Source organism: Parasteatoda tepidariorum, chromosome 6, assembly GCF_982258835.1.
Source record: "Parasteatoda tepidariorum strain Cologne lab strain chromosome 6, Ptep-v5.0, whole genome shotgun sequence".
Taxonomy (NCBI): domain Eukaryota; kingdom Metazoa; phylum Arthropoda; class Arachnida; order Araneae; family Theridiidae; genus Parasteatoda; species Parasteatoda tepidariorum.
Window position 1 is genome coordinate 57,699,471 of NC_141760.1, and position 15,414 is coordinate 57,714,884.

Consider the following 15,414-nt stretch of genomic DNA (forward strand, 5'->3'; position numbering starts at 1 on the left):
AATAAAACCGCTAGTAAGGTTAAGATTTTTTTTCGTATTTAAACACTGAATCTAACATCATAGGAATTCAGCTTTTAATATGGCCTAAGGGTTTCGAATTTCCTCTCGATAATTAACTAAATGTAAATTTTTAAGAAATCTAATTCACTTTTACTTTTCCCTTAGGCTGCAACAAATGGAGAGAGATGTAACCTGAGATTTTTAATCGATTTATTTTTTCCTAATCTTGCTCAAACAAATATGACTTGAAAAATATATAATTGTAGCTTTAAGCAAATCAATGCATTTTTTTTTCAGAAATTGTATTTAAAATTTCTCAGAATTTCTAAAGAATTATATTTTTCTTCAGTGCAAAGCTCATTAAATATGCAAGGAATTGAATTATGTGGGTAATAATTGAACAAATTTCCCAGCGTATATGAGATTACCTACCTTACAAATTGTATTGTCACAAAAAAAATTAAATTTTTTAATCTCAATGGTGAAATATAAAACTCGTTTTGCAAAAGTTTTTATTAATAGTTCGAACTTAATATTCATAAATGCATTAAAATTAATAAAAAAAATATTTTTTGATTAAAAAACATACTGTAAGTTCCTTTTTTTTAAATGGAGTTGTAAGCTAGCAAAGATAACTGAAAATGTTTTTTACCATCTGGATATAAACTGTTTTCAAACTTTTTAATTAATAAAAAAAATTAAAAGTAAAAAGGATAAAAGAATATTTTGAAAGTGCCGACCAGGTGACCGAGTGGTTAGAATGCCTGACTGTGGAGCCGATGGTTGCAGGTTCGAATCCCGCTCAGGTCATGGATGTTTCTTTCTATCTGTGTTCTGTGTCCTTTCTTCTGTGTGAATGCAACCCGCCCTATAAACGGGTTTGTGGTTATATGACGCGGGCGACGCAACTCCACCGCCGTGGCTTAGTCATAGGTGCTCACTGGGTAATAATATTTCCCATGAGCTGCACAATCAGTCTTCCCGATTAGCAGACCTAGGGCGTTCTCCAGAAGTGGTATCCACTCTTTCAGGACAACCACAATAAATGAGATACCGTTGGCCTTGTTAATTTGGACGTCTAGTTTCTGCCACACTAGATGGCAGCACCGACACTCTATTTGGATGATAAAGTGCACTAGGAATTTAATTTTGCCAGAAATGCCAAGAGCCAATTAGGCACTCCAGGGATCTTTTACATGCCGCATAATAATGATAAGAGAGTAGCAATTCTGGCATTCTGAGGCCAATGGGAAATAGTCCCAGGTGCCCGCCGTTAACCAAAGAAAATATTTTGAAAGTGAGGATAAAAATTATTAAATTAAAAAAACTGAAATAAACAATTATAAAATTGTTTGTTTTTTTAAATATTAATTAAGAAATCAAGCAAAATAACAAAAAGAGATAATCTCGTCGTCAGCTCACACTATTATATTCTCCAATTGGAGTGCTTTCTAATATGCTACTAATCTAGCTAAAGCAAAATATTTCATTACAATAGAGTGAGTATTTAATTGTATTATATAATGCATTTATTGGACTGAAATATTTGGCTTCAATTATAGTAATGCAATATTAGAAAGCACTCTAATAGTGTTTGCTGACGACGACATTATATCTTTTTGTTATTTTGCTTCCTAACTTCTTAATTTTAATTTTTTTTTAATTTTTCGCTGATCTCTTCGTGTATATATATATATATATATATATATATATATATATATATATATATATATATATATATATATATATATATATATATATATATATATATAAGTTCAAAATGAAGAATAAAACAAAGAAAAATATAGACATATGAAAAAAAGGGGGGTGGGAAATAATAAGTAAAAAAATAACAAACAACATATTATTTAAAAAAAAAAAAAAAAAAAAAAAAATAATGTGAAATTTTAATTAAAAAACCGGAAAAAAAGCCGGAAAAAAAAAAGATATAATCTTTTCTTCAGCCCACACGATTATATCCGCAAAACAGAGTGCTTTCTGATATTGTATCTATAAAGCCAAAGCAAAATATATTAATACAATAGTGTGAGGAGCACTCAAAAATTTTTTTATAAAACAACAACATAAAATTAGATCATAAAAAGTAAAAATAACATGTAAAAACAGATAATAAAATAAAATAAAAAGAAAAAACATTAAAAAGGGGGGACTATAAAGCGAGTAGCAAAATCATAACAACTTACATGGACAGAAATTTTTCAAGAATGATTTAAAAATGTTTTCGCAGAAAGATTGCCAGATTACAAAATATGAAAACAAAAGATGAAAGCAAAAGCGCAAATCAAGTGTAACAAGAGGGTTTTAAAGTGTCGTTCTTACTGCACTGCTGAAGTGATTTGTTATGCTGAGTTTTGATTTGTTAGTTACCAAGGATGGTCCCGAAATGGATGTGCGCAAGGTAATATTATACTGGATAATTTCAAAAATTGATCATAAATAGTTTTAGAAGATAGATGTTTATTTAAGAAAAAATATAAAATAGAAAAGAGAAACATAAATTGCCTTGCAAATAATTTTAACCGCGGATTTGCACGATATGGATTAGCACATAGAAAAATTATTTAAATTATCAAAGAAAGAATTTTAATAGATAATTTTAACACGGATTTGCCCGAAATGGATTTGCACATAGAAAAATTAACAAAGAAAAAATTTTTGCAGATAATTTTAACCACGGATTTGCCCGAAATGGATTTGCACATGGAAAATTGTATAAATTAATAAAGAAATTTTTAGCAAACAATTTTATCCACGGATTTGCCCGAAATGGATTTGCACATGGAAAAACTGTATAGATTAACAAGGGAAATTATTTAGCAAAGGAATTTTTAGTAAATAATTCTAACCACGGATTTGCCCGAAATGGATTTGCACTTGGAAAGATTAACAAAAAAAAAAAATTTTTTTTGGTACATAATTTTAGCCACGGATTTGCCCGAATTGTTTTTGTTTTTCTTAACTTTCTTAGTGTTTTCTTGTATTTTTTTATTTATTATATATATATATATATATATATATATATATATATATATATATATAGCATTTACATAGTAGTAATTAGCAAAATATTATCTCCTCACGTTGTACACCGTTATTCATGTCAGTATTGTTCTTTAGAATCGATCAACATATAAAATTAAAAACAAATTAGGTGTATTGGTTTCATATTTTTTTCTAATTTTGTACATTAATATTTAATTTGAAAAAGTGGATAACTTATTTCTCCTTAGAGATGAGTGGTCTAGAAGTATCGAAATACAAATATTTCCAAAATTCGCTTAATTAACTAGCTAACGTAATGGTTGCCACTGATGCATTAGTGATTTTTTTATTCGATTTGCTCTATAACTGTTACTGAAAAAGTTTATTTCCGTAGTTGTTTACTTCCTTTCTTCATCGCTTAATCAATTCAGTACGTTTTTGTCATGTTGACTCAGTTTGTTACTCAGTTTGCTCACTACTCGAGAGACCGCTATTTTTTTTTATCCATTTTTTCAGTCTAATAAAAGTCTATTTAAAGATTCGAAATGCTAACTTCAATACCAAACATAACTTTTTTAGCAGAACACTGTTGAGATCTCTATATATATTCTCTCTATATATATTTTCTCTAGATATAATCTTATTTCTGGTTTTAATTCTTTATACTATAAATATAATTATCTAACAATGACGTTTCAGTATCCTAAACATATATTTCATAAGGTTTTATCCACAGAATGACGGAAAATTCCTGAAATTTTCTATCACTATATTTCAAATTTTGAAAACTAACTATGTGTTTTTATTTTGTACGATTAAATATCAATATTATTTTTTGAAAAAAAAGCAAAACGATTAAAATTAATACATTCTGGAATACCTTCTTTCTTTTCTCTGAATTAAAAATACTATATATATCATTTTGTTTGAGATGGGTGTTTAAAATAACGATATTATAATATACTTTGTCTGGTATGTAGTTTGTAGGTAGGCATAAAAACAGAAACCTGGTTTTAAATTAAACAATTATCTGCAACATTTATCTATACGAAATAAATGAGGAAAAACTATCGCAAATATTTTAAAAATGGTGACGTAGACTTTATGTCGCGAACTTTCACTTATGACTTCTATCAGAATTTATTTATCAGGAATGTGATTTTAATGTTTTGTGTTCCATGGATAAGTAGTTTTAATAGTGCCTTAATATATTGTATAATATATATCAATAGTGCCTTAATATATTGTATAATATTCTTAATATATTGTATAATATATGTATAATATATATCTCTTAACTCACTAGCTCTAAAATACACTATTCCCTTAAATTTGTAAAAAAATTTAATTATTTTGTTAACGTGTGGTTATTATAAAGTTAACTTAAAATACACAGGGATCATTTCAGGTAAAGAAGGGGGAAAATGATGGGAAAAAAGATAGCAGGGTATAATTCCTGATAGAAGAAACATTTAGAGAAAACTTTAGTCTGTAACAGGCATTAAAGCTACAGAAAAACAAGAATTTGATATTTATATATATATATATATATATATATATATATATATATATATATATATATATTAACATGGAGCTACATAATTACTATATTATTTACTTAAAACAACCGAATCACGAACCATGTCAAATCTATCTTCATTAAACCAAATTTATTAATTTAATTTAGAGTTTAATTTAATAATAATTTTGAATAAGTTATTCATGAATTTCTCATGAATTATTCTATGAATTATTCATGATTCTTTTTGTACAATGTATAATAAACATATAAAGAACGTGAGTTATCTAATTTCAAGGTAAAGAAAAATAATTCAAAGCAATTTTCTCATAAAGCAGAAAATGATAAAACTGTATTTCAATTAATTTTTTAAAAATGTGCAAATGATTTTGTTTTTTTGCTTCCTAACTAACGAAACTTTTGTTTCCCTTTTCTGCATTTACAAATGAAATGTTCACAGAAGTCCTGAACAATACTAATGTAATTTTCCATTATCTCATTTTGAGGAAGGGTCACAAAAAGAGTATATTTTAAAAATATTATTATAAAATATTTAATAGAAATTATATTGCATACATCATAGTTAATATACATTATAGTTCGGATTAAAATTAGTCACATTAGTTGAAATTTCCATGTAGTATTGGAATGCTTCTAAATTAAATCGTAATGTATATAAAAGGAAATGTCTATCGAAGGATTTCACGGTATGTGTTACATATATACAGAACCTCATTTTAAAAAAAAAATTAGTAGTGTGTAGGTAAAATTTTAGATAATTAAGAAAAATATTGTGAAACATAACAAGCAGGAGAAGTGACCACTTGGTAGCATGAAATGGCTTAAAATAAGAGCTAACATCAGAAAAATAAGAATATTCGCATTTATGTAAAATTACTTGCTTTGAGATTATTTAAGGGAAAGTGATTAGCATTTACTTTCTATGAAAAGCAAAATTAAGGAAAGATTTAAATTAAGTCATTGAAACTGGTTGGTTCATGTTACATTGGGTTTCACAGTAAGAGTTCTCAAAAATGAATGAAGTGTAATTACTTTACTTTTTATCAACCAAACAGCAAAGTAAAAAGGAATAGAATTCATTTAAAGACAAGTTGAATAGAATTCTTTACTAGTTGATTTTAGAAACATATAAAATATATTTAATTACAAAAATTTGTCATTCAATAGAAAAGTTGTAAAATGGGATAGTATATGCTATAGTTGCATAAAAAATTAATAAATATGCATTAAAAAACAAGTTTGCTACATTTTGAAATTAATAAAAATATTCTAATATTGATGATAAATAATGGCATTTAGTTTGCTAATGATTTTATTTTCTATAGGGAGAAATCAAAATTTACAAAAAATCACTGTAATTACTTCGCTCTCCATCCAATTTGAGTTTTATTTTGTTTGAATAAATGTGTCAAAACAATGACTTTCATAGATTCACAATAAAAACATCTTAATGGCAATTATGAGCTGTCAAAATAGTCTTAGCCTAAGAAAGTGTTTATCGAAAGTGTTTATGAAGTTTCAAAATGTCTTTAGAAAGTATTTTTCTGTCACGGAGGTCTTAATGGGTCTCAATGATTATAGTTTTCTTCTTTTTTTTAAAAAATAATTAGTAATGCGTTTGAGAGAGAGAAAAATTAAAAGGATAGTGTTTGTAAAATTTTGCTTGTTCTTTTTTTAAAGTACATGCCAATGCTTTTACTTCTGTTATTTGTTGTGAAAGTAAAAGTAAAAAGCACGTACATTTACTCGTTTTTCGTTTCTTTTTAAATTTAGTACTTTTACTTGATTTTCGCTACTTTTATCGGTAAAAAGTGCAAGTATTTGTAACGAGAGTGTCGGAAGAAATAGTTATTTTTTTTCTAATTTATTTCAAAAATTTCCCTTTAGAAATATTTTTTTAAATTTATAAATTTAACGTATTTCAGATTTGTTTATCCTACTCTGAGGAAAATAGTCTTTTTCTTCTCTTCAACCTGACCTCCCTGGGGGTGCAAAGAGATTGAAGGTCAGAGCATAACTGCCTACAAATTCCTAAAAACTAATAACCAGCTCCCCAATAATTTGAAAAATTAAATAAATAAAAAGTATCTATATCACGAGAACTTTTTGCGGAACCTGCTACCAAATCATCCCCTGCCGAGGTGATATATGTCCCTTAGCTGATCGACAAGAAAATACTTTATAATTCAAATATCACTCGATTTTATCTTTAATGCTTCAGGAAAGGTATTGTACTCCTTTCTGAGGTCCTAACTTTTTCTCCCATATCCTGGGGGGTTCTATAGAGTCCTCTGTTCGAATTTCAGAAGCAAATTTCTTTCCGTGGAAACTTTCTGGGAGTTCTTTTTCTTAAAAAATTATCACAAGAAAACACAGAGAAAAGGAGCCTTGGACTTTTTTTGGTCATTCTGCAATAAAAGTTTTTAATTTGCTCATTACTAAAAATACTTTCCCTCGAACTATCTAGTCCATTTTTTGGTAAGTTAAGAAATGTCAATGTCAAAGTCAATAATTCATAAAATTTTTATAATGCAAATTTTAATAATTCATAAATGCATTAATAATTCAATATTTTTTATTTATGAAAGCGGGAAGGAATTGAGTATTTTTTAATTAAAGATATTTCGTCGAAACTTACTTACTACAATATCATATAAGTTTTAAATTGTTAGGATTGATTTCTTCCATAGATGATCAAGTTAAAGTCATAGGTTAAGAAGAAATTTCAAAATCTCCAGCTATTAATAATATTTAACTTTCTTAATCTAAGCAAAACAACAATGATCCTTAAAATTATTGAGATTTGCTTTGCTTTTAGACTTAATGCTGGGAAAAAAGATTCACTTCAAAAATTTTAATATTTTAGCGAACTAATATATGTTAGTTTAATGTTTAAAGAGTTTTTGATCGTCATTAAAGATGTCAAGACGCAAAATGACCGTCGTTTTAACATTTTGCTACTATTTTGGATATATTTCCTCTCGGCTGAAACGAAACGATTTATGTTCGCCTGTCCATCTGACAGACGTGCGTTGAGGGTTAAAACACAGACATTTTTAAACGATTGTTATGCGAGTCACAGACGAAGGGAAGTGGGGGGGGGAATTATTTGTTTTGAAAATTATAAAAACTGGTTGAACATTTATTCAAAAGCTTAAAACATTTTAAATAGACCAGTGTTTTCAAATTTCAATAAAATTATTCTGATTTGAATAAAAATCATGACATATAATTAAATATGTAATTAGACAACGAAAATAAACTTTTTCTAATGGATGACTCGGTGCAATGGTTATTGAACATTTGCCTAAAAAAAGACATGATTTATATATTTTTAGTACATTTTTTGAAGTAAGAAATAGACATTTTTTCAAAGTGAATCAACAAAATCATTAAGAAAATAAAAACTTGTCAATTAGGACTATACAGCAATAATATTAATTTAAATTTCGAAAAAGGCTCGCTATATTTTATGAAAATGAATCAATTGATGAAAATGAATCCATTTATTTAATTTTGAGGGACAATATTTTTGTCAGTCATATGTGTGTATTTCTGAATGAATTCAGTAATTTATTTATTGTTACTAAACAAAAATTCCTTTCACAAGCATTAAATTATTTTTTGAAATTTAATTTTTAAATTATAAAAATTATGCTTCATTTATTTAAAATACAGTTAGCATTAAAATAAATCTAGACATTTATTGTTTCTTTGATTTTGTGCATAATTTTTTTCCCTCCTTTTTCGAATTTTGCCATATAAACAACATATGAATAAATTTAAATTTGTATAAATAAATTATTTGCATAAATATTGTATAAATAAATTATTTGTATAAATTTGTGTAAGTAAATTGTACTAAATCTGTATAAAAAAAATTTGTTCAACATATGAATAAATTTAAAAGTAAAACTTTTGAGATAAATATTCGATTAATAAAAAAAAAACTTCATTATTTAAATCATTATTTTAAATAAATCATCATTATTTAAAATTTAAAAATATTTTTTTTTAAACTTTCATAAAAACAAAATATAATTTTTAGTTTAATGGATTTCAAGAGGTTACATAGATATGATTTTTTTTTAAATTTTCACTTATTTTTTTTATATGTTATTTCATTTATTTATTTTTTATTAATTTTTTTACAAAAATTACATGTTATTACAAAAATTAACATTAATTTTTTTACAAAAATTAATGTTATCTAATTTGAAAAATAAAACAAGATGTGGTTGTTGTTGTTGTTGACGTATGCCTGTTTAGGCAGAGGGGGTGCGATTGTTCTTGTTTTCCAGTGGCGCCATCTATGGCCAAGAATTTGACTTCAGCCACACCATACGCCGCACCCGTTTATAGGGCGGACCCATTCATACATCTATTCATTCATCCACAGATCGTAATTTTGACCTGAATCAGAGAACGATCGATCTCCAATCCAGTACCCCCAGAGGAATTGATTTGTTTCGGGAACATGGAGGACTTTTGCGACTCGACAGACTTAACGTGCATCAGTCACTTTACTACACGGGGAGTCTTCGGCCGGCGGGGTTCGACCCAAGCAACTCTCGGACATGGACCCAGTGCCCTACCGACCAGACTATCCCGGCCCCGTAAGATGTGGTAGATTTGAAATTAATGCAATTTAAAACTATTTTGTTTTTTCGCAAACATTGGATTTTGATTTCCTTCTTGGTTTCTGGATGTATTTAACGTTCACTATTTCAATGCATTTTTTAATATGTTCCTGAATCCGTTCCGTTTAAACTTCATACAGTAAAATTAAAATTTATATAATTTCAAATTAAAAACAAGTATTTTCTTATATGTTTTAATAAATTTAAAGGTTACTTTGTATTTTCAATTTCCACCAAATGTACTTTCAAGTCGTTACTTCTTTTGTTTCGTACTTATACTTTTATTTATAAATTTTACTTAAAGTACTTATACTTTTACTCGTTACTTTTAAATGTAATGTTATCATGTATGGTTAGAATATAAATTGTAGAGAACGTGAGTAAAAAATAAACAAAATTTAGGTAAAGGGATAACTTTAGACACATTTGAAAGTTAGCATTTAATATTATTGCTTTAAAAATAATACAACCTTTATGTTAATAGCTTCTTTAAATTCTCTGTTGATTTACTGATATGTTAAAATCACTTATTATTGTATTGCAGTATGTCTAAAAATTCCTCAAGGCGAATAATTATACCTATTGTGAAGAAATCCTTGCAGATAGAAATAATTTTGTGAAATAAACAAATTCTTGGTGAAGACAATATCTTGTTACAATGATCTGGGCAAAATATTATTTTTCATTAATCATGTTTGAGCTTCTTGATCGAAAAAAGGGAATTGAGACAAGTATCTCTCATAAAATATTAAAATTTAAGATAAATGATAAGCATAAATATCCATTGAAAATACTTTCAAAATAGTGTAGTTACATTTTTATATACAGTGCAATGAAAATTTAAATTTTATTCTACATCTAAGTATTGGCGAAATATATTTCAACTATTTTTGCTGACATTCAGATACTTTATTCTTCGTCTTTGAGAACGTATTTTGAAAATAGATAGCTTATGAGAAATTGAAAAGGCAATGATATCGAAAAATACAAGGTCAACATCAGAAGAACATTTCATTTCGAAAACTCGTCTCAGTTGAGAGTTTTGTTTGCATAACGAAAATGAAGAACATTTCCCAACTTCAACCCATTTCCCAACTGGGGGGATTTGTTTCATTGCATATGTTGAATTTTAAAACTTCTACACTTGGGTGTTTTGAAAAATGCTATCAATTTTAAAAGCAATGCTCTTGGAGACTTCTAATCTGCATGGCAAAATCTATTATTAAATGTTAAATTTTAAGACAAATAGACCAAAATTCTGATTTTATAAAATTTGTGCCACGTTGTATTTTAAATTCAGTTTACAAAGAAACGTGCTTTCAGAAAGTTTACTCATTAAACTTTTCGTGGAACAGTTTAGACATTTGAAGGTTTGAATTACCAAATATTTTTAAATGCGTTTGTCACACTTTTACTCTTGAAAAATTCTGTTTAATTTGAATTATCGTAATGGTAGCTTTCAACAAAATGCAATTCTGTTTCGTTGTTTCTAATCTCCAAGAGGTCCATCCTAATTAGACCAATTCCATAAGTCCAAAAATGTCCAGAAAGTCTAAAAACAGATGAAGTTTTGAATGCAGTGACAAACAGATGAGGTTTGAAAATGCAGTTAAAATTTGAATCAGTTTTATAAAATATTAAATTTAGCTTTGTTTTGGTTCAAATTGCATTATGGTTTCATTTCATCAAGTTAAAGAAGTACAATATGATTCAACTTAGCAATTTAATAATGTTCCATCGAATATGAATGTCATTTTGGATTAAAATATTCTAAAATGTCTTTCAGTGCATCATTTACAGTAGAGGGACAGCATTCAATTTAAAATGAATAAAGTAAGTTAATGATAATTTCTTTAATTCCATGGCTGTATCAATGACAAACTAGGTTCAAGGTCCAAAATTTCTCCGGTGGCATTAACGACAAAACCAGGTTCAAATATTTACTTGTCGAACATGTAAGCTTCTGAACCAAACCTGAAGTATAACCTGAAACGAACTGAATTGAATTCAAATAAATGAAATTATATGTAAACTATTGCAAAATTTTGTTCTTCCACTTTCCATTTTCTGCTTTTTCATCATTCTTTATGTTTGCGGTCTGAGATCATGCGTGATTACGAATATTTTGTTTAAATTTTATTAAAATTTATTTTGAATTTAGCATTTTTCATCTTCTTATCTTTGACGATTAATATATTTTAAATGCTGATAAAATGCACGCTACCTATCTCGCTAAGATTCCTTAATATTAAAATTTGGTTAATATAACTGTTTCTTCATGTCACCTTCCGCAGGTATAGAATGAGCTATAGTAAGAAAAGAGAAGCGAAAGCTTACACATTTTAATGCATAAAAAAATTATATTACTCGCATTATTATTCTAATTGTGTTATTTTACTATCGCATTGTATTAGTACAACAGAATATCATACATAGATAATAGAGCATATTTGTGTTTGAACTAACATATAACTATCGTCGAACCAAATATTAATTTCATAAAATCCTAAGAAATACGAAAATTTTCTCAATAGCAAAATCTTAAAACTCCAACATAACACCAATAAAAATATTTCAAAAAAAAAAAAAAAGATTAATAAAATCATTTGGGAAAATGTTTCTTTTTACTTATTCTTTTCTTTTTAATGGTTACACATTTATCGATATTGCGTATTTGAATAATAATTTATAGAATTTTTTTGGGTTTGAAGGTACTGAAAACGATTTATTTTTTATAGTACGGACATATTGACATTAGATTAGTCGTAATTCAATTTTAGAACATACTGTTAACATAATTAGTTTACCACCGTTCAGTGATGAGATAAAATTGAGTTAGTTTGGCTAATGTTGATCAACTACAAGCGGATGCATTCTATTTAAACTACTCGATTTTGTTTCTTAAGGCTACTTAACGTAAGTTATTATGTTATTGATCTGTTCCAGTTTAGTATATATTATCTCATGCACTAAAATTATCTTAGTTTCATCGTTAAAAATGGATATTGTTAATGACTTAAATAATGCATGTGTTGCTTTAATTTAAGAGGTAAAATTATTTACTTTTTTTCATAAATAATCTTCTTTACTACATCAAATGACAGTTTAGTGTAAAAGGACAATTAAGTTAATTGAAATTAAATTACAATTAAATTCTGCAGGTATTTAAACCACATTTATTAAAAAAAGTATGGTAAAAACTTACAGAATATAGTAAAATTTACCCTAGTTCTGACTCTATGGAAGTACTAAAAAGCACGGTGATTTTTACCAAAGCGCTTTGATAATGATTTTGATAAAATTAGCAATAATATATAGTTTTATAACCTGCTGTAAAATTTGGTAATTTCATCATTAAACTTCTGAACATGGCATAAAAATCATTTATTCGGTTTAAATTACTTTTCAGTTCTGTATTTTTTAAAAAGTGTGTAGGGGGAGACTGAAGTGTGGGAAGGAGACTGATAAGAACTATGATTTTGAAAATCCGAATTTCCGTTAAACCGTGACCATATCAACAGAAAAATTACCAAACAAATGGTTAAAACACCGTATATTGTGGTTTTATTACCAACATTACATTTTTTATACCAAAAATATTTTGCTTAACTGTAGAGGTATGGTAATTTTGCCAGAATTAGAAACAGTGGAAAAATAAAACCATGAAATGGGTTTAAGTTACAGAAAATACTTTCTCTGAAGAAATTTTTCTTTTTCGACATTTTTGGATGTTTGATAATAAAAATATAAGTTACCACAATCTGGAAATTTTGCTCTTATTGTTTGGTTAGGAGTGTGTTCAAGATTTTGAAAATTGAAATATTAAAATAAATTCTCGCGTTTATTTTTAGGTCATAAAACAAGAATGGAGAGTGTATGTAATTGTCATAATTAGTGTATTAGTTTATGCCAAGATTTCAAGAAAGATGGACAGAAAAACTGGGACTGAAGGCAGTTACAATGTCGTAATAATATTATTCCTATATATTCCTAGTTTTCTTTGATTTTTTAGTGCTATAGAAACCTATGGAGTCAACAAAACCCTATTTTTCTATTTAAGTAATATTTTACTTCTAAATAATACAATATCCTTAAGCAATAGCAAATAATTAAAATATTATTATGGAGAAACAAGAGATTGTCTAGTTGAGGTTAGAATTTGGGTATTGAAATTTAGCACATTTGTACAGTACACTGCAAAAGTTTCAAATTAAATTGTGGTATTAAGTACCGGTCCTTTGAGTAAATTATTTGTATTTTTTCCATTTTGAAGTAAATTTCCATTTTACAGACAAATCCATTTTCACCATAAATATTATACCGTAATTTTTGCATTAATATTTATTTAATTTGAGTGATTAAATTATTTTATGGTAATTATTACTAGAACAATTACAATATATCAGATTTTTTATTCCATAGCATGTTCCGGTAAAAATAGGTTTAACGGTAAATAACAACAGGCACCCTGAGTGCCGATACTTTTTACCATAATTTCTTCCAAACAAATTTACACTGCAACCATTAAATTCGTAATAACTATTATATTGAGATTTTATAAAATGTGTTTCTTAAAAAAAAAATTATGCAGAACTGCTATATAACCTGAACTTTAATTATAAAACCTCTCATAATGTTAATTAACTATTCATATTCTAGCACTCATTTTAATAAATTTATTTACCTCATTAACAATTAATTTGCAGTGAATATAGAGGAAACATCTCTGTCCTTAGTGTCGGTTAATGTTTTCAAGAAAAGCGTCATTCAGATCGATATTCGAGAGATAAAGCAATTTCTTGACATGTCTAAGAAATTCAGCTTTCGTGAGATAGATAAATTTGTTAGAGGAGGATAATTTATTTTCTCTTATAGAATATTGTAGGTTCTGTGGAAATATTAGATCACTTAATCTATTTGTTAGCTTACCGTCCCCATATTGCTTTCAGTTATCGGAGAATAGACAAAGTTATATGTATTTAACTTTATAACCATTTTACGACTTAGCTTTATGAAAACAAAGTATTACTACGGATATGAGAAACGAAACGATTATTAATCTGTAGTTTTACGATAGGTTTTTATTATAAAAATGGATAAACTTTTATGCAGTACTGGAAATCTCAGTTATGTTGGCTGTTAATTCTGTTAATTTCATTCGAAAATCATTAAGATTTAAGGTAAAAATAAAGCTTTATAAACAGAAAAAAATTAAATTCAGCTTTTTAAACAGCTTATGACTTATCTTTATACAAAATGAAACATTTTATAGCATTGGTATTGTATGTTTAAATACCTATTTATTATTTGGTTCATTAAAATAATTGTTTCCAACAGATGACCGCTGTCAGGCATTACTGACAGCGGTCAGCGTAGGAGAGGGTTACCACTTTGATCAGTCTGCGATGGGACCGAAGGTGTGCTGTATTGGTCCTCGTTAATGGTGAGATTACTGCTCTGCTCGCTCGGCGCCCAGCCTATATCAACCAGGATTTTCCCTGGAGGTGCTTTTGCCTCTCTTGCCCATTATTCCGACGTGTTGCCATGAATCGTCACTAAGCCTACCTTTGTGAATCCACTTTTTCTTGTTGAGTAGTCACGTGCGCGCACTTTGAGTCTGCAGTATTCCCCGGATGTCCCCTGACGGGGGCGAGACAGGGTTGAGCTTTGATTGGTCCTCATTAAACTGTTAAGCTGAAGTGCTGGTGCAATTTCCTCTGCATCAAAATTGTGAAGTCATGTCTTCGTATCTTCCTTATGAATACTTCCCAGACAGTCACCTACAGCCCATTGTTCAGCTCTAGTGCGACTTAAATAAATTACAACTAAATTATAATTACTATTTAGTATAAAATTATTAAGGAACAAAAGCATTGTACATTGAAAAAATTGAGAGAACTTTAATTATCATTATCATTTATTTTATCATTTTTGTAATTTTAAATATTGTTGCATTGGCAGTGTGAGGAATATTTTAAACATTAAATGGAAATGATTGATTAGATTTTAGCTCTGTAAACTTTTTAATTTTGAGCCTGTACATGGAAAAAAACATTAGTTTGAAAATAGTATTAGCAACTATGTAAAATTTATAGTAGGGGCGAGTGGGGTCAATTGTAAAATTTTTTTACTTAACTATTTATAACTAACAAAAAATCCAATATATTATTAGTATTAATTGACAGACGAGTAAAGTGGACTATCATCTACTGGAAAAAAATACCTTATTTT